Source organism: Neophocaena asiaeorientalis, unplaced genomic scaffold (assembly GCF_003031525.2).
Source record: "Neophocaena asiaeorientalis asiaeorientalis breed wild unplaced genomic scaffold, Neophocaena_asiaeorientalis_V1.1 scaffold134, whole genome shotgun sequence".
Lineage (NCBI taxonomy): Eukaryota > Metazoa > Chordata > Mammalia > Artiodactyla > Phocoenidae > Neophocaena > Neophocaena asiaeorientalis.
In genome coordinates, this window is record NW_020185339.1 from 13,728,913 (window position 1) to 13,751,994 (window position 23,082).

Here is a 23,082-nt window from a genome sequence, read left to right on the forward strand (position 1 = left end):
TATGTGCTACAAGAGTTCAAAGACAGGATTGCTCAGTGAATACCCAGGCGGTTCACAAAGGCCTCAGAGACGTTTAGATATATCTTGTGCCTTGAAAGATGGTAAGACTTAAGACAGAGAATATTCCAGGCACAAGAAAAATATTCTCCAGAAAGTCCAGAAGTGAAAATGTTGTTTTGTTTCTGGTTTTTTTTTTTTTTTTTTGCCGTGCCTCGCAGCACGTGGGATCTCAGTTACCCGACCTTGGATGGAACCTGCGCCCCCTGCAGTGGAAGCATGGAGTCTTAACCACTGGACTGTCAGGGAAGTCCTCAGAAGTGAAAATGTAAAGGACCATTTGAGAAACAATAAGTTTGACTTACAACCAAGGAAAAGAAAAACCAAGAAAAAGAAAAAATTTTCAGAATTTGGAGGTTCCTTAAATGTCAAGCAAAGGAATTTGGGCTTTGGACAGGGTAGGCAGTGGACAGAGGGGAAGAATGTAAACAAGTGAGTTGCTTCAAACTGTTTTTAACTTTTTAACAGCACCACCATGACCAAATTCATGAATAGGCTGGCCAGCCTCCTCTGGACCAACTTTCCCCTTTCTCTTTGGCCCTGTGTTCTGAAAAAATCCTCCTGGCAGAATTAGTAGAGCAGAAACAAAAGGGCAGAACTGATAGGATTAGTCTTTTTCTTCTAATGGAACCAAAAAAGAAGGGCAGAAATGAAGTGATAGGATTTGGAGTGTTGGGGGAAGAGATGAATGAGGCAAGGATTCTATCTTTCAAGGAATTGATACTGAAAATTTACCGAGTGTACCAAGCACTCCCCAAGGCCCCTATTGGTGAACAAGATGGTCATATTACCTGCCATCATAGAACCTAGCAGGATGACTCTGAATTTCCACCCAAAGAGAATAATGATATTGCTGACCGAAAGTCTAGAGGAAATGCAGTTGAGGAGTTGTTCGACTTTTAGATGATGTACCACAGAATGAAGAGTTCAGTGGTAGAAAATGTAGAACTGAAGCTCAGGCTGGCGACAGAGCTATCAAGGTGATGGTTGGCTCCACACTTAAGACCTGATGAGTTCCCCAAAGGAGAGAAGAGACTAGAATGGGATAAGGCAGCAGGAGAACAAACAGCAGAGAATGAGAGGAATGACCAGAAGGCCAACCAACACAGGACCATATGGTGGTGTCTCAAAACCACAGGAGCCAAATAATGGTACTGAATACTGCAGAAGTCAAAGAAAACGAAGAATGAGAAAACACACTGGATCTGCTCACTCTAAAAACAGTTCCTGTTGTTTGTGACTTTACCATTATGAAAAGATGCAGACCAGCTGCTGCTGTTGCCCTGCATTCCACTGCTGTCCTGGAGGCTTCCACTGCTGTCCTGGAGGCTTCCACTGCTGTTCCTGGAGGCTTCTCTGGGGGCATCTTCTGCTTAATATTTCGTAGCATCGTTCTTGACACCCTCCTTTGTTCTAAGAGATGGAGATACCTTGAGCATCTTTATGTTCTTGGCACTTAAACTCTGCACAGTAGACTTTTATGCTGGTCCAAGAGCCAATTCATACTTGCATTTATTAATGACAACTGACTAATCTTTAAAGAATGGTAGAAAATAAAGATTTATCTCAGAAACAATGTTTAGAATGCTAAAAGTTTTGCAATATTTATGAGGCCATCTAAAATTACAGAATTAGTTCAAATTCCTCATGTATTTGCAGACATCTGGAGACTGTCATTTAAAAAGCAAAAACCCAAAAGATACAGACCTACTAGAGAATGGACTTGAGGATATGGGGAGGGGGAAGGGTAAGCTGTGACAAAGCGAGACAGTGGCATGGACATATACACACTACCAAACGTAAAATAAATAGCTAGTGGGAAGCAGCCACATAGCACAGGGAGATCAGCTCTGTGCTTTGTGACCACCTAGAGGGGTGGGATAGGGAGGCTGGGAGGGAGGGAGATGCAAGAGGGAAGAGATATGGTAACATATGTATATGTATAACTGATTCACTTTGTTATAAAGCAGAAACTAACACACCATTGTAAAGCAATTATACTCCAATAAAGATGTAAAGTAAAAAAAAAAAGCAAAAACCTAGCAAATGGTGGCTATAAATACAGGGTTTTTATTTCTATTTGGAGAATTAATCAACTAACTTTTTGTTTATTTTGGCAAGATTCAAGGATGCAGAAATATTCACAAAACAATTAATATCCAATGTAACCACTGCCTATAATACACATTTGTCATTTCTGCTTTGGATAGATTTAAAAAAGGGAACATAAAGTTGAAATTCCCCTATTCTCATTCCTAATCCCATTCCCCTCCCTCTCTTGAGACAATCATAATTATCAACTTGATGTTTATCTACTGAGTCCACGTTTTTATACATTGACTCTATAAACAGTAAGCACAATAGACCATATATACATACATATAAAAAGAATTGCTGGCCCATAGGGTATTAATCTTTATGGTAAGTTTCAATATCTAACAGGGAAAGCTGTCCTATCTTTTTCACTATTGTTTTGGCTCTTCTTGAATGTCACTTTTAGAATCAGTTTGTCTAATTCATAAAAAAGAATCTTACTGGGATTTTGATTCAAATTGCATTGGATTAATAGATTAAATTGACATCTTTTCAGTTTGGATTCTTCCCAAATGAGAACATAGCGTATTGTTCCTTTCTTTTCAGGTCTCCCTTTTACATCCTTTAATAATGTTTTATCATTTTCTCCCTAGGTCTCTAGTATCTTTGGCTATTTTTTCTGAGGTAATTTATAATTTTTATTGCTATTATAAATTATATCTTTTTTCTGTTTTATTTCTAGTTGGTTATTTTTGACATATGGGACAATTATTGATTTTTGTATTTTGATTTTAGAGCCAGCAACACTGCTGCATTTTGTTTTATAAATATAACTAGCTTTTCAGTAGATGCTTTTGAATTTTCTATGTAAGTAATCTCATCTGTAAAAATCATCAATTTGTCTCTTCCTTATGTATATATGTGTGTGTGTGTATATTATATGTATGTATGTATATATATATATATATATGCAGTTGTTTTTTGTTTTTTGTTTTGCCAGGCCACATGGCTTGCAGATCTTAGTTCACCGACCAGGGATCAAACCTGGGCCCTGGGCAGTGAAAGCACGGAGTCCTAACCCCTGGACTGCCAGGGAATTCCCTTATTTTCTTATCTTAAAATCATTATAAAAATTATTACTTCAGGGAATAGTAGCAATGATAGTGGGCATCCTTGTCTTATGCTGGACTTCAATAAAAAATGCTTTTAAAGTTTGATGTTGGCTGTTTTAGGTAGTTGCCCTTTATTACACTATAAAACTTTCCTTCTATTCACAGGTCTTTTAATTTTTAAAATATATGAATAAGTGTTCAGCTTTATCAAATACTTCTTTATGCATCTGGAGATGATCAAGTGTTTTTCTCCTTAATCTGTTAATATGGTAAGATTATAGTGGTAGATCTGATAATATTGAATCATGCTTGTATTTACTCAGATAAACTCTACTTAGTTATTAGTTACTTAGGGCTTTTTCTCTTTTTTAAAGACACTGATGAATTAAATTTGTAACAAGAATTGTACAACAGGATAATATGGAGCATAACTGATATCCTGTCCTCAGAGGTTACCAGACGCTACAGTCCTTAGAGGATTTCAGTGGGGATATTGTCCTGTTGAGAATAGTTACTCAGTTCTCCAAGACTAAGTTCAAATTAGGCCCAGTTCTTGACTTGAGACTCTGGTTCCCACAGGGGCAATACAGGTTCAGCCAGTTTGATAACTTTTACCATTGAGAGTTTAAACGGAGGACCATGAAAAAATAGGTCACCTTTTGGAGGAACAGAGAGTTTATAACATCCCATACCCCCAACTAAATCTGAAAGTTGTGATCATATCTTGCCTGGAAGTTGATGAACCACTCAACTGGCAGAAGAGACATAGTGAGTTTGAGTAGCATCCTCTGCCTTGATGTGGAAAGTTTGCAGGAGTTTCTCACAGGTCAGTGGTCCCTAAGAAGATGGCAGGGGTGTTAGGAGTTTTACTGGTAGCCCCTAAGATGGACACAGCCTTGTAATAGAACCCTGGCAGCAAAAGACTATAGGATATGTATGGTGGAATGTGCTCAGTTGGGGCAAAAGAAATTGAACTTTGTTCAGATCCCCCCTGTCCAACTTCCCGCCAGGACCAAGCCATAGGACCCCTTTGGAGAACTAGCTTTTGGACACCTGCCACATGGAGGGAACTGATGTGATGCCAACTGGTATTAAACAGGAATCCAGGACAACCAACAGAAAGGGGACAGAAATGTCTCCATCATTTAGCTGGGATTGTTCATATAAAGGAACCATGATTATGTACAACTCATATAAGGGAAACAAACTTCAAGGGCAGTCATTTTCCCCTCCTTCCACCTTCCCAACCCAATACCAAAGGAGTAATGTAGTGGTTCTCTATTGCTGTGTAACAAATCACCACAAACAGAGTGGCTTAAAGTAACACAAATGTGTTAGCTCTCAGATCTATGTATCAGAAGTCCAAGTGAACTCAGCTGGGTTTCTGTGCTCCAGGTCTCACAAAGTCGAACTCAAGATTGGCCAGCTTGAGCTCTCATCTGGAGGCTCTAGAAAAGAACCTGCTTTCTAGTTCATTCAGATTTGGGCCCATATTCAGATTGTGTTGATTATAGAACCGCGGCCCCCTTTTCCTTGCTGGTAGTCAGTGGGGGCCACTCTTGCTTCCTGAAGGCTGCCTGCATTCCTTGACACATGGCTCCCTTCATCTTAAAGGCGGCAACAGTATTTTGAGTCGCCCTTATAGATGCATATCTCATTTTATTGTGCTTTGCTTTATTGCATTTCACAGATGTTGCCTTTTTTTTGGTTACAAATCAAAGGTTTGTGGCAATCCTGCATTGAGCAAGTCTATCAGCACCATTTTCCCCACAGCATTTGCTCACTTCATGTCTGGGTGTCATGTTTTGGTAATTCTGGCACTATTTCAAACTTTTTCATTATTATTATATATGTTATGGTGACCTGTGATCAGTAATCTTTGATGTTAATATTGTCATTGTTTTGGGGCGCCATGAACCGCACCCATATACGAAGGCAAACTTAATCGATAAATGTTGTGTGTGTTTTGACTTCTCCACCAACCAGCCATCCTCCTTTCTCTCTCCCTCTCCTTGGGCCTCCCTATTTCCTGGGACACAACAGTATTGTAATTAGGGCAATTAATAACCCTACGATGGCCTCTAAGTGTTCAAATGAAAGGAAGAGTCACACGTCTCTCACTTTAAATCAAATGCTAAGATTAAAATTAGTGAGGAAGGCGTGTCAAAAGCCAAGACAGGCCAAAAGCTAGACCTCTTGCACCAATCAGTTAGCCACGTTGTGAATGCAAAGTAAAAGTTCTCGAAGGAAATTAAAAGTGCTACTCCAGTGAACACACAAACAATAAGAAAGCAAAACAGCCTTATTGCTGATATGGAGAAAGTTGTAGTGGTCTAGATAGAAGATCAAACCAGGCCACAATATTCCCTTAAGCCAAAGACTAATCCAGAGAAAAGCCCTAACCCTCTTCACTTCTATGAAGGCTGAGAGAGGTAAAGAAGTTGCAGGGGAAAAGTCTGAGGCTGGCAGAGGTTGGTTCCTGAGGTTAAAGGAAAGAAGCTGTCTCCATAACATCAAAGTGCAAGGTGAAGCAGCAAGTGCTGATGTAGAAACTGCTGCAAGTTATCTAGAAGATCTAACTAAGATCCTTAATGAAAGTGGCTACACTAAACAACAGATTTTCAGTACAGATGAAACAGCCTTCTATTGGAAGAAGATGCCATCTAGGACTTTCATAGCTAAAGAGGAGAAGTCAATGTCTGGCTTCAGAGCTTCAAAGGACAGGCTGAATCTCTTGCTAGGAGTTAATGCAGCTGGTGACTTGAAGCCAGTGCTTATTTACCATTCTGAAAATCCTGGGGCCCTTCAGAATTATGCTAAATCTACTCTGCCTGTACTCTATAAATGGAACAACAGTGCCTGGATGACAGCACATTTGTTTACAACATGGTTTACTGAATATTTTAAGCCCACTGCTGAGACCTGCTGCTCAGAAAAAAAGATTCCTTTCCAAACATTATCACTCACTGACAATGCACTTTGTCACCGAAGAGCTCTGATGGAGATGTACAAGGAGATTCACGTTGTTTTCATGCCTGCTAACCCAACATCCATTCTGCAGTCCATGGATCAAGGAGTCATTTTGACTTTCAAGTCTTATTATTTAAGAACTACATTTCATAAGGCTTTAGCTGCTATAGGTAGTGATTCCTCACAATGAATCTGGGCAGAGCCAACTGAAAATCTTTTGGAAAGAATTCGCCATTCTAGATGCCATTAAGAACATTCATGATTCATGAGATAAGGTCAAAATACCAAAATTAACAGGAGTTTGAAAGAAGTTGATTCCAACTCTCATGGATGACCTTGAGGGGTTCAAGACTTCAGTGGAAGAAGTAACTGCAGATGTGGTGGAAAAAGCAAGAGAACTGGAATTAGAAGTGGGAGCCCGAAGATGTGACTGCATTGCTGCAGTCTCATGCTAAAACTTGAACAGATGAGGAGTTGCTTCTTACGGATCAACAGAGAGTGGTTTCTTGAGATGGAATGAAGATGCTGTGAAGATCATTGAAATGACAACAAAGGATTTAGAAAATGCTATCAAACAGCATTGTGTGCTGCAGAGAAATCGTTCATGAAGAGAAGAGTCACCAATGTGGTAAACCTCACTGTGGGCCTAGTTTAAGAAACTGCCACAGCCATCCTAACCTTCAGCAACCTGACCTGTCAGCAGCCATCAACATCGAGTCAAGACCCTCCACCAGCAAAAAGACTACAAGTCACTGAAGTCTTACATGATGGTTAGCAGTTTTTAGGAATAAAGTATTTTTAAATTAAGGTTTGTACATTGATTTTTAGACATAATGCTACTGCACACAATACTCTATAGTATAAACATAATGTTTATACTCAGTGGGAAACTAAAACATTTATGTGACTCATTTTAATGCAATATTCACTTTTCTGCAGTGCTCTGGAACTGAACCCACCATGTTTCCAAGGTATGCCTGTACTTTGAGTCTCTGACTCACCCCTCTGCTACCAGCCAGAGAAAACTCTGAGCTTACAGGCCCCTACGGGACTTCCCTGGTGGCACAGTGGTTAAGAATCTGCCTGCCAATGCAGGGGACATGGGTTCAATCCCTGGTCCAGGAAGATACCACATGCCGCGGAGCAACTAAGCTCATGCGCCACAACTACTGAGCCTGCGCTCTAGAACCCGCGAGCCACAACTACTGAGCCCACGTGCTGCAACTACTGAAGACGGCGTGCCTAGAGCCTATGCTCGGCAACAAGAGAAGCCACTGCAATGAGAAACCTGAGCACCACAACAAAGAGTAGCCCCCACTCGCCGCAACTAGAGAAAGCCCACGCACAGCAACCCAACGCAGCCAAAAAGAAAATAAAATTAAAAAAAAAAAAGGCTCCTATGATTAGAATTGGCCAACCCAGACAATCTCCCTTTTGCCATGCGATGTAACATAATCATGGCCCTGCTGACAACTTGATTTCAGACTTCTGGCCTCCAGAACCCTGAAACAATACATTTCTGTTGTGCTGAGACCATCTAATTTGTGGCACTTTGCTAAGACAGCCATAGCAAACTAATACAGTTAGTTTCCGAGACTTACCACTCAGAATTATGACTACTGTATTTTGTATTGAGTGAAAAATTATGGTACAACTCAGAACTGAAAAATCTGGCTTAGGCAGAGATAAGTGTCTTTGAATGACAGGTCCACACGGACTTCAAATTAAAATCTCACGAAAGTAGTACTGCCTTGCAGGACTGTGAAGTAGTCTTTGACGGCATTAAAATCATCCTCCCAGGGCAAGTTGGGGTGGTGGTTGCCATGCTCAGTGGATGCCTTGAGTGGGTCAGAGAATTCCTGCCCTGGAGGTCAGCAGTCTCTGCTTGACTACTCACTTTAAACTGTTGCTGGTTGCTGACGTGTTTGCTATTGTCTAGCACCTACAACTGGCTCCAGATGATTCCACTGTTGATGCTCAAAGTGGTTAAAAAGACACTGTGCCTTCTCCATGAGAGGAACTGCCTCATAGGCACATGGACCTTCAAGTTTTTCCTCATGTGGCCAAACCTAGAAGGGGAAGCCAACTTCTATTTGTCTAGCTCCTAATTCAGGTCACCCTAACACTTGTGGGCTTCTTTTTTTTTAATGCCATGATATTTTCTGTTTCTTGTGAGCCAACACTATCACTTACATAGATTATGTCAGACATTTTGGGTCAAACTGTTCCCTAGAACCCAAAATAAACAGCAGAAAGTTAAACCAAAAAAGCACGAATGACCCACCTTGCAGTACATGCTCAACAGAGGATAGCTCAGGATACTCATTGGCTGAGACTCTTGGCAGCATAGTACACTTACTCTCATTGGCTGGAGCAAACAGGACAACTGCCTTACCAGCTCTAATTGGCTGTGACCATAGACGGCACTGAAAGGATGAGGGAAATAGATCTGTAAACAATATTGTAATGGATTATTATATAACTAATGAGGTTGAAAATTTAACTCACCCCAGCTCAGACAGGCAAATAAAAAATAACACTTTAATTTTGCCTACAATTATTTCTGAGGCTGTACTTGGAATTTAATAGGAAAATTAATTAAATGTCCAATATTATTTAAATCTGGTTATTTAAATCATTTGAACAGTGTCCAGTCTCTTTTATTTTACTATTTTTAAAGGTAAGTCATAATTATTTTTTTTTTTCTTGAAGTATAGTTGATTTACAATGTTGTGTTACGTTCAGGTGTGCAGCAAAAGTAATTCAGTTACACATACATATATATCTTTTTTTTCATATTCTTTTCCCTTATAGGTTATGACAAAATATTGAGTATGGTTCCCTGTGCTATACAGTAGGTCCTTGTTCGTTATCTCTTTTATATATAGTAGTGTGTAATCCCAAACTCCTCATTTATCCTCCCCCATTTCCCCTTTGGTAACCATAAGTTTGTTTTCTATGTCTGTGGGTCTATTTCTGTTTTGTATATAAGTTCATTTGTATATATATATTTTTTAGATTCCACATATAAGCGATATCATATGATATTTGTCTTTGTCTGACTTAGTTCACTTAATACGATAACCTCTAGTTCCATCCATGTTGCTGCAGTGTCCAGTCTCTTTTAAATAGAAATGTTCATAGGAGCTTGTGGTATTTAACAGTTTATCCTAAGAATTTCAATGATTAGTCATGCAATAAATAGTCTGGTTTTAAAAAATAAATAGGTAGGTAGGTAGATAAATAGAAATGCTCATCTTTCTTTTAGCTCTCCCTCATCCCTTGCTTTTCTAAGTTGGTATTCTAGTATTGGGGTGGGAGTGGAGGTGGTCCTGGCACGTGTTGTTCTGTCAATTCTGCTCACATCTGTTGCTTTCCAGCCGGCTGATGTCCTTTGACCACCTGGCTATTCCACAGTCTGTTAGTTTCTGATGCCACAATCTAGAGCTTATAGCCCCAACCCTACTAATAAAGTCTAACCCTATTCCCTTGCTCTGTGAGCCCCTTGGCTTTATCACTTACTCACTGCTTAGATTTGGGGGCTCCCTGTTTATTTCTGGTACAAAAGAAAACATCTCTTTCTTGATTTCAAGTTATGCTATATATGTACTTGTGTGTATTTAAATTTATATTTATATGTATTTAAATTTTATTTGATGTTTTATGCAGCATCTCTAAGTGTTTGAAGGGAGTATACATATTTCATCTACAGCAGTTATTAATCAGAAAACAGACTAAATTTTGAAAAATAAAATTAAAATAAGTAATACACAAATTATCTTTGTTTAAAAAGGGGGCATCATTATAGATAAGATCAAATCCCCATCAAGTCCCACCCACACTCCTGTCCCTCATAGAAATATATCTGTAACTTGCTTTTTTACCCAACTGCATGCTGTGGAGAGCTATCCAGGTTGGCGCAGACCTACCATACCCTTTAACTCAAACCACCACATACACAGTTTGAGTGTACACGTTATAAGCCATTCTTCTATTCATGATTCAGTGTTTCCTGTTTCTCCCTATGAGGAACTCTGCAATGGACATGCTTGTACATGTTTTCTTGTGCACAAGTGCCAGTGTTTTTCAAAAGTAGAGACTAATATCTGGAATGGCTGGCTCACAGCGTATGTATATTTTAATTTTATTCAATATTGCCAAATTTCCCTGTTCAACATGGCTGTCAGTTTTATATTCCCATTAGCAGTGTGTATGTATGTCTTTTCACACCCATGTCAACCTGTTTTATTAATGGCTTTAATTTTTGCCAGTATAATGGTTGAAAATATCTCAATATTCTAAATATAATCAAATTTTTTTGATAATTGGTGACATTCAGCTTCTTTTTATATGTCCATTGGCCAATTGTATTTATTTTTCTATAAATACATCCTATGATTTTTTTCCATGTTCCCATTGGTTTATTTGAGTTTTCCATTTTTGTAGGTGTGTCTTATGGATCTAAAAACTAATCTTTTCTGCATTATATGTATGGCAAATATTATCTCCTAATCTGTTGCTTGTCTCTGAACTACACTTAAACATATTGGACATATTATTGAAGGCTTATGATGCCTTTTGTAGTAGAGAACTTTTACATGCTGTTCAAATTTATCCATCTTGATGCAGTCAAACATATCAATTTATTCCTTTACGTCTTTTGCATTTAGGGCCTAGTTTAAAACGACTTCTAGCTTCCCAGCCATAAACATATTCTCCTACGTTTTCTTCTGATATATTTATGGTTTTGTTTCTTTACATTTGGGTCTTTAGTCCCTCTAGAATTTATTTTCATGAATGGTGTTAGGTAGAGAACCTAACTTTAGCAAAACAAATGATCAACTGTCCCAAAGCCATTTACTGAGTTGTTAGAACTTCCCCACTGAAACTGACTCCATCTTTATTGTACATACCACTCTAACTTGGGTGAAATAGCCATCTGCAGGCATAACCCACACTATGAAAAGGCTTACACGTCGACTGCTGAAACTAGGCAAATACACCAGACTTATTTAAGAGAGCAGGATGTATCCTTGAAATGAGAATAGTAACTTAGTTATTTCAGAGCCTCTCTGGAATAATACAGTTGTGCCTTGGAATCCACGGGGGATGGGTTCCAGGACAGCCCCACACCAAAATCCATGGATGCTCAAGTCCCTTATATAAAATTCTGTATTTGCATATTATCTATGTGCATCCTCCCACATAACTTTAAATCATCTCTATATTACTTGTAATACTTAATACAATATCAACTATGTGTAAACAGTTGTACATACAATCTGATTGCTATGTAAAAAGTTGCCAGTGCACGGCAAATTCAAGTTTTGCTGTTTGGAACTTTCTGGAATTTTTTTCCCCGAATGTTTTCCATCTGAGGTTGGTTGAATCCCCGGATGCAGAACCTGTGAATACGGAGGGCCAACTCTATATAGTAAAGGAGGGTTACATTTATATACAGGAGGTATATAAAAAGGAGAAACAAATAGTAAGAATTTGATCAATTCACTAGAGAAATACATAAAATTTTCCAGGCCTTTCCATAGTTTGAAAGAAATAGCTTTCTACATTAGTCTTCTCCCTTCTCTCTGATTATATGCCCATTAAACTTTCAACTAGCTTATCCAGTTTCATAGGTACCTTGATGCAAAAGGAGGGGATGCCCATAAAGAAGAAATGAGTAAATCTATCTTTCTGAACTGAAAAATTGATACTCTGTTGTACAAATCAGTCCTTTAAGAGACTTTAATTGTGTAGTTTAAACAGGTCAAGCCATACAGTTTTCTGGAATTCTAATTCTGTGGTTTTATCTCCAGTGCTTGCATAGTGCCTGGTATATAGAAAATACTCAGTACATTTTTTGAATGAATGGATGGCTAAAACCATCACTGTTGTTTGGTTAGGTTAACAGCTGAAATGCTATGAATCAGTCGTTTCCCCCCCTAGTATTACCGTGTAAATGATTTCTTTCTGCAGTAGAATACAGGCCTGCAGCTTGAAGTAGAGCTCATCACATTCAAGGCAGACCGCAAATACCTCATTCATTTACTCACTCATACAATAAAAATTAACTAAGTACCCATTAACCACGGTGCTACACTCTGGGGAATACAATTAAAAAACCAAAAAACAAAACCCACCACAGTTCTTGTATTTAACCAGAGCGGAAGGTAGAGGGAACTGCAATTGCAGGTAGTTGAAGTTCTAAGCAGCAGATTGAACACAGTGGGGAAACCAAGCTATCTGCACTCAGAAATGAGAGAAGACTAGCAGTCCTTAACTGGAGAGGACCATGGACTTCCAGGGTCCCACTCATTCAGCTTAGGTTTGCGTGTCAAGTACAAAGTTAAAAACTCCAGCCCTTCCCAGAAGACTGGGGAATCACACAGATTAGCGGACCAAGAACTGTTGGACATTTAGGTGCTTTCCAATTTTTTCCTATTATCAATAGTTCTGTGATAAACTTCCCTAGATAAAAATCTTTGTGCACATCTTAACTTCCTGCAAGTGGATTCTTTGGGTCAAAGAAAGGCTATGTCAATTTACAGTTTTATGAGTGCTGTAAGAGGGTACTTGTTTTCCCATACCCTTGATTACTAAATTTGGAAAGATATGGAGTTCTAGGTCTCTATGAAAATGAAAACAAAATGTTTGCCAATTTTATATGTTGAAAATTTCCATTTACCTTTTCATTTCAGAACTATTTTCATCAGTTAAAAAAACTTGTATGGTGTTTATAGAAAAAGGAATTCACTTTACATTATATTACAATGATTGCTGGAGTCTTGTTTGTTTGTATTAAAATTCCTGAGTTGATGGGACTTCCCTGGCGGTCCAGTGGTTAAGACTCCATGCTTCCAATGCAGGGGGCGTGGGTTCAATCCCTGGTCAAGGAACTAAGATCCCACATGCCACTCGACCGGCCAAGAGAAAAAAAAAAACAAAACTCCTGAGTCGAAGCAGAAGTGCGCTTTAACTTGTGGGTTTAAGGCAGAGGTGTCTTAGAAGGAAAAAAGATGGAAAAGGTTAAGACAAAAATGTAATACGATAGGAAATGGAGACAAAAAGAGCAAAAGTGAGAAAGGAAAATGATGGAGACATGAGAGGGCCCAACTCCTGCCACCATGTGCCCTGCTTGTACTTGCCCACTTTCTTGTGTAGTTGCCCTGTCTGATGTTTTCGGTTCAAACATTGAGCAACTACAGCTTCTTTTATCATTAGAGGAGGAAATGAAAGAGCAAGCATAATTACAGGCTGAGGAGTAATTACTGGAGCCAAAATGAGAAATCAGCACAGAATGTTTCTTTAAAGGGAAAATCCACATGTTGAGACTTGCTAAGTAATCAGGATTCTAGGGCTCTGACCCTCTGACGTTAGTCATTCCTTCCTTTTCAACGGTTCCCTCTCTAGTTTTCTAACTGGTCGTTGTGTTGTTAATAAACACAGCAGGGCCCTTCAAATCTCTCTGAAAAGTCTGAGAATGAATTCAAATTCTAATAAGCAGCATTTCTGAACGTTGAAAAAGAAATCAGTTGACTACTTATTTTATTTCTTTCTTCCTCTTAGGATTTTCCCCCTTTAAGGGAATTCACTGAACTAAAATTTAAAACTTTGAAGAGGCTTTAGTTTTAAGATGACAGAAGAGGAAGTTTCTCTATAAGTAAGTTTAAGGTTTAGAAAACCAACAGTAGCAAAGTCTCCCTCTAACTACCAGAAAATGCTACAATTTAACCGTGGTTTTGTTTTTGACCTTAGAGGCTGTCATTTCTTTTAAAAATCTTGGTCAGGCTGTTTTCTATCTTTCATCACCTTACTTAAAGTGTCTCATCACTTTTAAGTTATTTAGAGACACAAAACTAAATATGTCACATAAAAATAGGAATAGGGACTTCGCTGGTAGCACAGTGGTTAAGAATCTGCCTGCCAGTGCAGGGGACACGGGTTCGATCCCTGGTCTGGGAAGATCTCACATGCCGTGGAGCAACTAAGCTCGCGAGCCACAACTACTGAGCCCGACGTGCCACAACTACTGAAGCCCGTGCGCCTAGAGCCCATGCTTGGCAACAAGAGAAGCCATCACAATGAGAAGTCCGCGCACCACAAAGAAGAGTAGCCCCTGCTCGCTGCAACTAGAGAAAGCCCGCGCACAGCAACAAAGACCCAATGCAGCCAAAAATAAATAAATAAATAAAAATAGGAACAAAAATTAATAGAGTAATTTCAAAAAGTACATTTCTGACTATTTTTTAAAGTAGGGCTGGGGTAGGGGGATTAGGGATATGTTGGTCAAAGGGTAAAAACCTGCAGTTAGAAGATGAGTAGGTTCCGGGGATCTAATGCACAGCACTGTGATTATAGACAATATTGTAGTATATATTTCAAAGCTGCTAAGAGACTGGATCATAAATGTTCTCACCACGAAAAAGAAATGATGATTATGTGAGGTGATGGAGGTATTAGCTGATGCTATGGTGGCAATCATACTGCAATATATGTATCAAATCACATGTTGTACCTTAAACTGACACAGTTTTATATGTCAATTATATCTCAATAAAAATAAAAGCAAGTTAAAAAAAAACCCAAAACAAAATACAAGATAGACCAATGAATATCTATTTAACAGAGTATTCCATCACTGAAAACTTTCCAAACAATAAGTGCTGGAGAGGGTGTGGAGAAAATGGAACCCTCCTGCACTGTTGGTGGTAATGTAAATTGGTACAACCACTATGGAGAACAGAATGGAGGTTCCTTAAAAAACTAAAAATAGTAGCAAGCCCACTCCTGGACATGTATCCGGAGAAAACCATAATTCGAAAAGATATATGCACCACAATGTTCCTTGCAGCACTATTTACAATAGCCAAGACATGGAAGCAATCTAAGTGTCCATCAACAGAGGAATGGATAAAGATGTGGTACATATATCCGTATACAATGGAATATTACTCAGCCATGAAACAAGAATGAAATGATGCCATTTACAGCAACAGGGATGGACCTAGAGATGATCATACTAAGTGAAGTAAGTCAGACAGAGAAAGACATACATCATATGATACCACTCATATGTGGAATCTAATTTTTTTTAAAAAGATACAAATGAACTTATTTACAAAACAGAAACAGACTCACAGACACAGAAAACAAACTTAACGGTTACCAAAGGGGAAAACGTTGTGGGGGTGATAAATCGGGAGCTGGGGACGAACACACGCACACTACTATATATAAGACACATAACCCACGAGGACCCACTGCATAGCACCGGGAACTCTGCTCAGTACTCTGTAATGACCTATGTGGGAAAAGAATCTGAAAAAGAATGAAAATATGTATGTGCGGAACTGAATCACTTTGCTGTACAACTGAAACTAACACAACATTGTAAATCAACTATACTCTGATAAAATTTATAAATAAAGAGTATTGTAAACCTAAAGAAATAGGAATCCAGTTCAAGAGGCAAAGCGTCTATTCGGGATCAAAGAATTGCAATTTGGGGTACCCAGATTTAGACAGAAACCCAAATAGGGTCTTGATTGCTGGAGAAGGGCTCAGGGTTTTTACGGGGAAAAGAGAGGAAGATGAGGTAAGTTGTTTTTTAAGAGGAGTTCGTTGGTGTAAGATGAGGTAATCGATCAGGTGAAGTGTTCATTGGTAAAAGATGAGGAAAAGCTAGCGGTCTCTAGGTCAAAGTCCATTGATATGTCCTGGTCCTTTCAGCAGAATATTCTTGTTTCTTTGCTGACTTCTTGGATTGTTGGCAGTTTGGTCCAGTTCAGAAGTCAGAAAACAGGACATGCAAGGCAGTTCCTCTGGAATACCTGCTCCAGATCTATTTTAAATGGCTCCACTTATGTCATCTTCCATGGTACCAATTTACTTGATTTGTGATATGTTTCTACATCAGTGGATGTTTAAAAACATTTATTTCTAAAATTTCAGTAAAGCCAATATGACTTCAATTGTGGAAACAAGTCCCTTAAAATTTAAACACCAATTTAAAAAAAAAAGTAGAGCCCTTATCACAATGAAAAATAAATAAATAAGGTTAAAAAATAAAAAGGAAAGTAGGATCTAGATCAGAACTGTGTCCGGCATAGCCATTTAGCAATAATGTGGAAAGGAAAGCGACCATGACCAGCTGTGTCAGGAGTCTCTTGCATTGCCACTGCAACCCTCAGCCAGGCATCAAAATATTTTAAGCAGGAATTTGGCTGTGGTCCTTAACTCATTTTTTTAAAACAAGTATTTATACAGTGCAAGATGTTTGAAAGACAGCCTGATCAAGACATACAAAGTCCCTGCCTTTTTGGAGCTTGCAGGGCAGTGAAGGAGAAAGGCTAGAAACAAACAAGTAAATATATAATTGCAAATTGGGATGAAGATTTGGAAGGAAAAGAAATGGGTTCTTAAAAGAGAGACTAACAGAGGGGCATCTGGATGTAGATGTAGACACAGCCTTCCTGAGATCTGCATTAGGGGAAGCTATCTAAGCAGAGGGTGGGGAGAGCTTTGCAGGAGACAGAAACTCTGACAGAGACACCATGAGTAATGATCACTTGATTACTCAGAGAGCTGCAGCACTTGGGGACATGTTAATATTTTCTTCTTCATATATGTGTCACTGCACAACAGTTTAGTATTTTGCATAGGGCTATGTTCTCTGGCCTTTAGATTGACAGCTCTGCACAGTGTGGGTTGACTCACGCTACCCACTGAATAAAGGACTATTTCTTTGAGTCTGCCTAGTTGGGGAAGTCCCCTTGGTTAGATTGCTTCACCCATGGATTTTGCATTCCTAGCATCTAACAGAGTGTCTGCCATAATCAGTGCTCAATAAATATTTGTGGAATAGTGAATAAAAGACCAAGTGGATGAATAAATTTTCTACTACATTCAAATGTCTATTTCCATGTGTCCAGTGAAACCACTCATTTAGTTATTCAGTCATTAAATGAATAATCAATGAACAGGGCGTGCCAGGCATTGCGCCAGGGCTGGGGGTACAAAAGTGAGCAGAAACAGACAAGACCTTGCCCTCGTGGAGCTTATAGTCTACATATTACAAAAGTCAGAGGTAGAAAATTAATCAAGCACATGTTGTATTTTCTTTATTGTCAGGAGAGACTAGGCACAGTGTCACACCTTGATTTAGTCACATAATTTCCAGAAGCCCAGAGCAGGGCTCCTTGGTGAGTTGAAGCCAGAGTCTACTATTCAGGCTAAGGTACAGATGGTGAAACCCTGGACTGGGGTTGGCCTCTTATAAGAAACACGGTTCTGTTGCAATCCAGAGGACAGAGTGCCCACAACCAGGGAGTAAGTCTGATTTCAAGTGACAGCGACTTTTGAAGCCAGGCTCCACCCTTCGCCCAGTGCCTGCAGATTGGGGTGGCGATGAACTGAGAAGAAGCAAAGCAGACAAGATTCCACAAAGACGGGATTAGAGAGATGCCACGGGTCAGCATCAACATCTCAAGAATGTGCCATGGGTGGTCTCACTGCCCTTGTTTCCAGGAAGGTTGCCCTTTCCCATCAAAGCTGACCGTTAGGTCCCTTTACTGAGGGCTGGGGTGGAGGTGAGGGAGTGGAGGGGTATCTCAGGCCAGGTTTGCTCCTAGAAAGGGAATTACAACCGTCCTGCATCTCTGCATAGATTTGGCAGTAGGACACCATCCTTTTGTAACCTCCCTATCAGACCACCACGGAGGTTAGACTAGTCACTCAACAACCAATCTGCACAGAGGAACTTGTGCTGAGTAGACTGCTCAGCTTCAAAGCTCACTGCTCTTTGTTTATATCGCATTTAGAATAAAACAAAAGCTTCATAAAGAATCAATGTATCTCGGACTGCTCACATTGAGAGAGAAAAAAAATTTTTTAATGAATTTATTTTTGGCTGCGTTGGGACTTTGTTGCTGGGCACCGGCTCTCTCTAGTTGCGGTGAGCAGGGGCTGCTCTTCGTTGCGGTGTGCGGGCTTCTCATTGCGGTGGCTTCTCTTGTCGTGGAGCACGGGCTCCCTAGGCGCGCGGGCTCGGTAATTGTGGCTCGCAGGCTCTAGAGTGGAGGCTCAGTAGTTGTGGCGCATGGGCTTAGTTGCTCCGCGGCATGTGGGATCTTCCCGGACCAGGGCTCGAACCCGTGTCCTCTGCATTGGCAGGAGGATTCTTAACCACTGCGTCATCGGGGAAGTCCGAGAGAGAAATTTTTAGGAGAATTGTTCAGAGAAACTCCTTTCACTGAGCTGATGGCTACTGTTCCTTCCTCAAATGATAGATTCCTGTCTGTGACTTGATAGCTTCTAGTTCTCCAGACCCAAAGTAAAGAGGGATACATCAGATATACTACACACACACACACACACACACACACACACACACACACACACACACACTATGCATTTATGTGCACTAACAAGAAAGTTTTACCTATTGAGTGATTGTTTTCTAAAAAAGAGGCTCTAAAGATTACAAGTATAGGTTCCATGGTCATACTGCATGGTGTTCTAGCTCTGACACCAACTCTCCCATTCTCTGCATGCCTCAGTTTCCTCATCTATAGAATGGGGATAACAGGATTATTGCAAGGATTAAATAAGTTAATACATATACTGTTATTATTGTTTATGATAATAACATGGGAACCCCCTCTAAAGGAATTTTAAGGGCCATAAAAAATAGTGCTGTTATCCAGTCCTGACTGCCTTCTTTCTTGTCTCTCTCAAATGCTAAGCTCTTTCCTGCCTCAGAACTTTGGCCCTTGCTGTGTCATCTTAGAAACCTCTTCCCCAGTCTTGTGCGTGGCAGACCCCCCTTCATCCTTGAGCTCTGGGCTCAGATGTCACCTCCTCAGAGGGGCCTTCTTAAAAGCAGCCCCTCCTCTATCCCTCGAGACTATCACACTCTCCTTTTTTTTTTTTTTTTTAATTTGGCTGTACTGCACAGCATGCGGGATCTTAGTTTCCCGACAAGGGATCGAACCCGTGCTCCCCTGCAGTGGAAGCGCAGAGTCCTAACCACTGGACCGCCAGGGAAGTCCCCTACATTCTCCTTGTTTATGCTCTTCACAGAGTCGATCATGCTCTGAAGTCACCCCTGTTTACTTCTCTACTTGTCGATCGTCTTCCATCACTGGAACTTAAGCTCCACAGGGGCAGTGACGTTGTTGTCTTGTTTGCCATGACATCCTGAAGGCCTCGGGCAGTGGTTCTCAAAGTATGGTCCATGGACCCCCTGGAAGGGTCTTGTAAGGTCAAAAGTCTCTTCATAATAATAGTAAGACTTCTTTTGCTTTTTCACCGTGTTGACTTCTGCCCTGATGGTGCAAAGGCAATGGTGGGTAAAACTGCTGGCCCCTTGGCATGAAGTCAAGGCCGCGGCACCAGCTTTACTAGCAGTCATTATATTCTTCTTCATCTCCATGTGCTCACAGGAAAAAAAAAGCCAGTTTCACTTACAAGTCACTTAAGAATGTCCTCGAAGAAGCAGTCAAAATTATTTATTTTATTTAGTCATTACCCTTGAGTACATGACTTTTCAGGATTCTGTATGATAAAATGGGAAGCACACATAAAACACTCTGGCTGTACACTGAAGTATGTACATTGGTTATTTTCAGGAAGAACTCACTCCTGATTGAGTTATGAGCTGGAGTAAAGTGCTTTTTTCATGGACATAGTTTTCAGTGGAAAGAACAACAATATATCATGGACAGGAACACGGAACTAAAGGTGTGGTTTTGAGAATTACCAGCTTAGAACTGATAGTGAAAGATAATGTCTAATAAGTATCTGACACTGGTTTACCCACTGGCTGACAGACAAGGTTTCTGCTCTCAAGGAGCTTCCTTTTTGTTTTTTTTAATTTATTTTTAAATTCTTTTATTTTTGTCTGTGTTGGGTCTTGGTTGCTGCATGCGGGCTTTCTCTAGTTGTGGCAAGCGGGGGCTACTCTTCGTTGCGGTGCGCAGGCTTCTCATTGCGGTGGTTTCTCTTGTCGCGGAGCACAGGCTCTAGGCGTGCGGGCTTCAGTAGTTGTGGCTCGCGGGCTCTAAGGCACAGGCTCAGTAGTTGTGGCGCACGGGCTTAGTTGCTCCATGGCATGTGGGATCTTCCCAGACCAGGGCTCGAACCCGTGTCCCCTGCATTGGCAGGAGGATGCTTAACCACTGAGCCACCAGGGAAGCCCCTCTCAAGGAGCTTCTAAGAGAATAAAGAAAGAGTAGAGATGAGGACTGAGGTTTGCTGAATATTCGAAGCTAGGGGCAAGGAAGAAAAAGAGAAGTCAACAGGAAACCACTTAGGAAATGCATTAGTTAAAGAAACATTTCTGCAAGCAGTGTTGCTTATTATGAGCAAAGCAGAGCGGTTATGGGCTACATGCCAAAATGTTCAGACAATCCTCTTATAACTGTAACTGTAATGGTTTTATCCAGCAAAATGAGATTCTACTCATGCTAATACTACTTTAAAGGATCTTGCTTTTCTTCCTTTAATAGAGAATCCTTGCTTGCCCAGAGAATTCTCAATACGAGAACATCCTGAATTAACGGGCAAGTGTCAATACCACAGGTATCCCTAATTATGAACACTTTGTCAGATTCACAATAAGAATGACAACTAATTTTTCATCCCTGTATCACATACATCGTTGTGTTCATTCCAAAAGTGACTTAAGTAGATGTATAACTGATTCGCTTTGCTGTACAGCAGAAACTAACACAACATTGTAAATCAACTATACTCCAATAAAAGTGAATTTTTTAAAAAGGGACTTACATTTAGAGTGCAATCACAAACCTTATACTTTTAAAAATAATCCTCTTAATAAACTCAACTTGCATTTTTCTTCCCCAAAGACACTGGCCACAACCAGAGTTTAAACAAGACTTTCTCCCGTCGTCCATGTTGTGACTGTGCATGCATTCTGGGTTAGCCCAGAGTCTGAGGTTCTTGAGCCTGAATCAGTGCCCTATGAGGCAGATGCCGGAGAAAACAAGTCTCATTTTCATAGGCTGAGGGCAGCAAACTGCATTCCTTCAACCTCAAGTGTCATGGAGAAAACTCTTCCAATTAGAAAAGAAGGCTCCCGGAAAAGCATATGGAACATTTTTAATTTTAATTAAAATTTTAGAAATTATGCATTGAGATTTTAAAATAAAATTTTAGAACTAATTTAAATAGAAGGAGTAACAGATCTAGGACAACCAGCTGTTCCACATTAGGAATAATACTAGAAATTGGGGCCAGAGAAGTGGCCCAAAATGTCCCTCTTGGTCAGTCCATGTTTAGCAGCAACCCCTATTTATTTATTAATCACATGTATGTATGTATGTATGCATTCATTCTTTTAATCTTCCTGAGAAGTTCTGCAAATGGCTTCACCATTTCCCTCCTCCTGAGCTGTTTTCCTCACGCTTTGCTTACATCTTTTCTGGTTCCAGACACATATCTTGGGTCAGAGAGTCCACTCCTAAGACTTCTAATCTCACATGTAGTGACTTCCAAAGCCTCCTTGAAGCCACAAGATCACCTGGTTCAACACCTGTACCTTGAAATCTGATCATTCAAGATTCCAGTCCAGGGGGACTTCCCTGGTGGCACAGTGGTTAAGACTCTGTGCTTCCGAGATAAACCCACGCACATATGGTCACCTTATCTTTGATAATAGGGAACTAGATCCCACATGCATGCCGCAACTAAGAGTTCACACGGCACAACTAAGGAGCCCACGAGTGCAACTACGGAGCCTGCCTGCCAACAACTAACGAGCCCACGTGCCGCAACTAAGGAGCCTGTGAGCCGCAACTAAGACCTGGGGCAACCAAATAAATAAAATAAATATATAAAAAAAGATTCTAGTCCATTCTCAGCATTAAGTATCCCAAAACAATAAAAGATGGCTTAAATTGTTTGTTTTTGTTTGTTTATTTATTTTTAGGCCATGCAACGCGGCTTGTGGGATCTTGGTTCCCTGACCAGGGATTGAACCACTGGGCCACCAGGGACTTCCCTGTTTTTATTATTTTAATAAATGCACACAAAACAAAAAACTCTTCAACCTACCAACCATTTATAATGCCATCTCTGTTAATCTCTACTGTTAAAGGTAAAGGTTCCACAAGCACTTGAAGAGAATGTGTGTCCTCTGCTTGTTGAGAAAAGGGTCCTCATGAAACCTATTAGACAACTTTACTCTCAGGCCACTTGCTCTATCCGCTTCTGATAGAGGTGTGTTAAAAATCTCGATTATCCTTTTATTATTGCTTTTTATGTTGTTCATGATTGTTCTCTCTCTGTTACACTTTTTCTTTGCTTTTTTTTCCCCCCTCTTTTCCAACTTTCTGTTGAAGAGATGCAAAGGGAGGATCTGGATGCCTTGTTCCAAACTCCTGCTCTGATGGAAAAAAACCCAGTAACTTCTGGCACAAATGTACTTTTTGAAAGTGGAGAGATAGATTTAGCCCCTCATGCACTCTCCTGCTTTGCCTACGTGAAGTCCAGAAGTTTGTCAAAGGATGATGAGTCCTCATCCTTCACCTGTCACCTCTGCGTTTCTGGCCCTTCCTGAATGGGAGAATGGAATACAGGAGCAATGTAAGACAGGGAGACTGGGAGGGTGAGGCAGAGCACAGGCAGCTCCTGTAGTTTTTAGTGGATAATTCAACCTTGGATTTTAGGGATAGCTCTTTTATTCCTCCTTCTCTCTCTCTCTCTCTCTGCTTTCCTTCTTCTAAAGTAACATTGAGGTTTAGGGGGAATTCTTCAAGGAATTAATAAAAGCTGCTGTAGGGAAATGCATTCATTCATCTGTCAAGTATTTAAGTGCCTGCATTTGTATATAGCAATGAATAAAACAGATCCCTATCTTTGTGAAGCTTACACTCTGGTGTGGGGACGG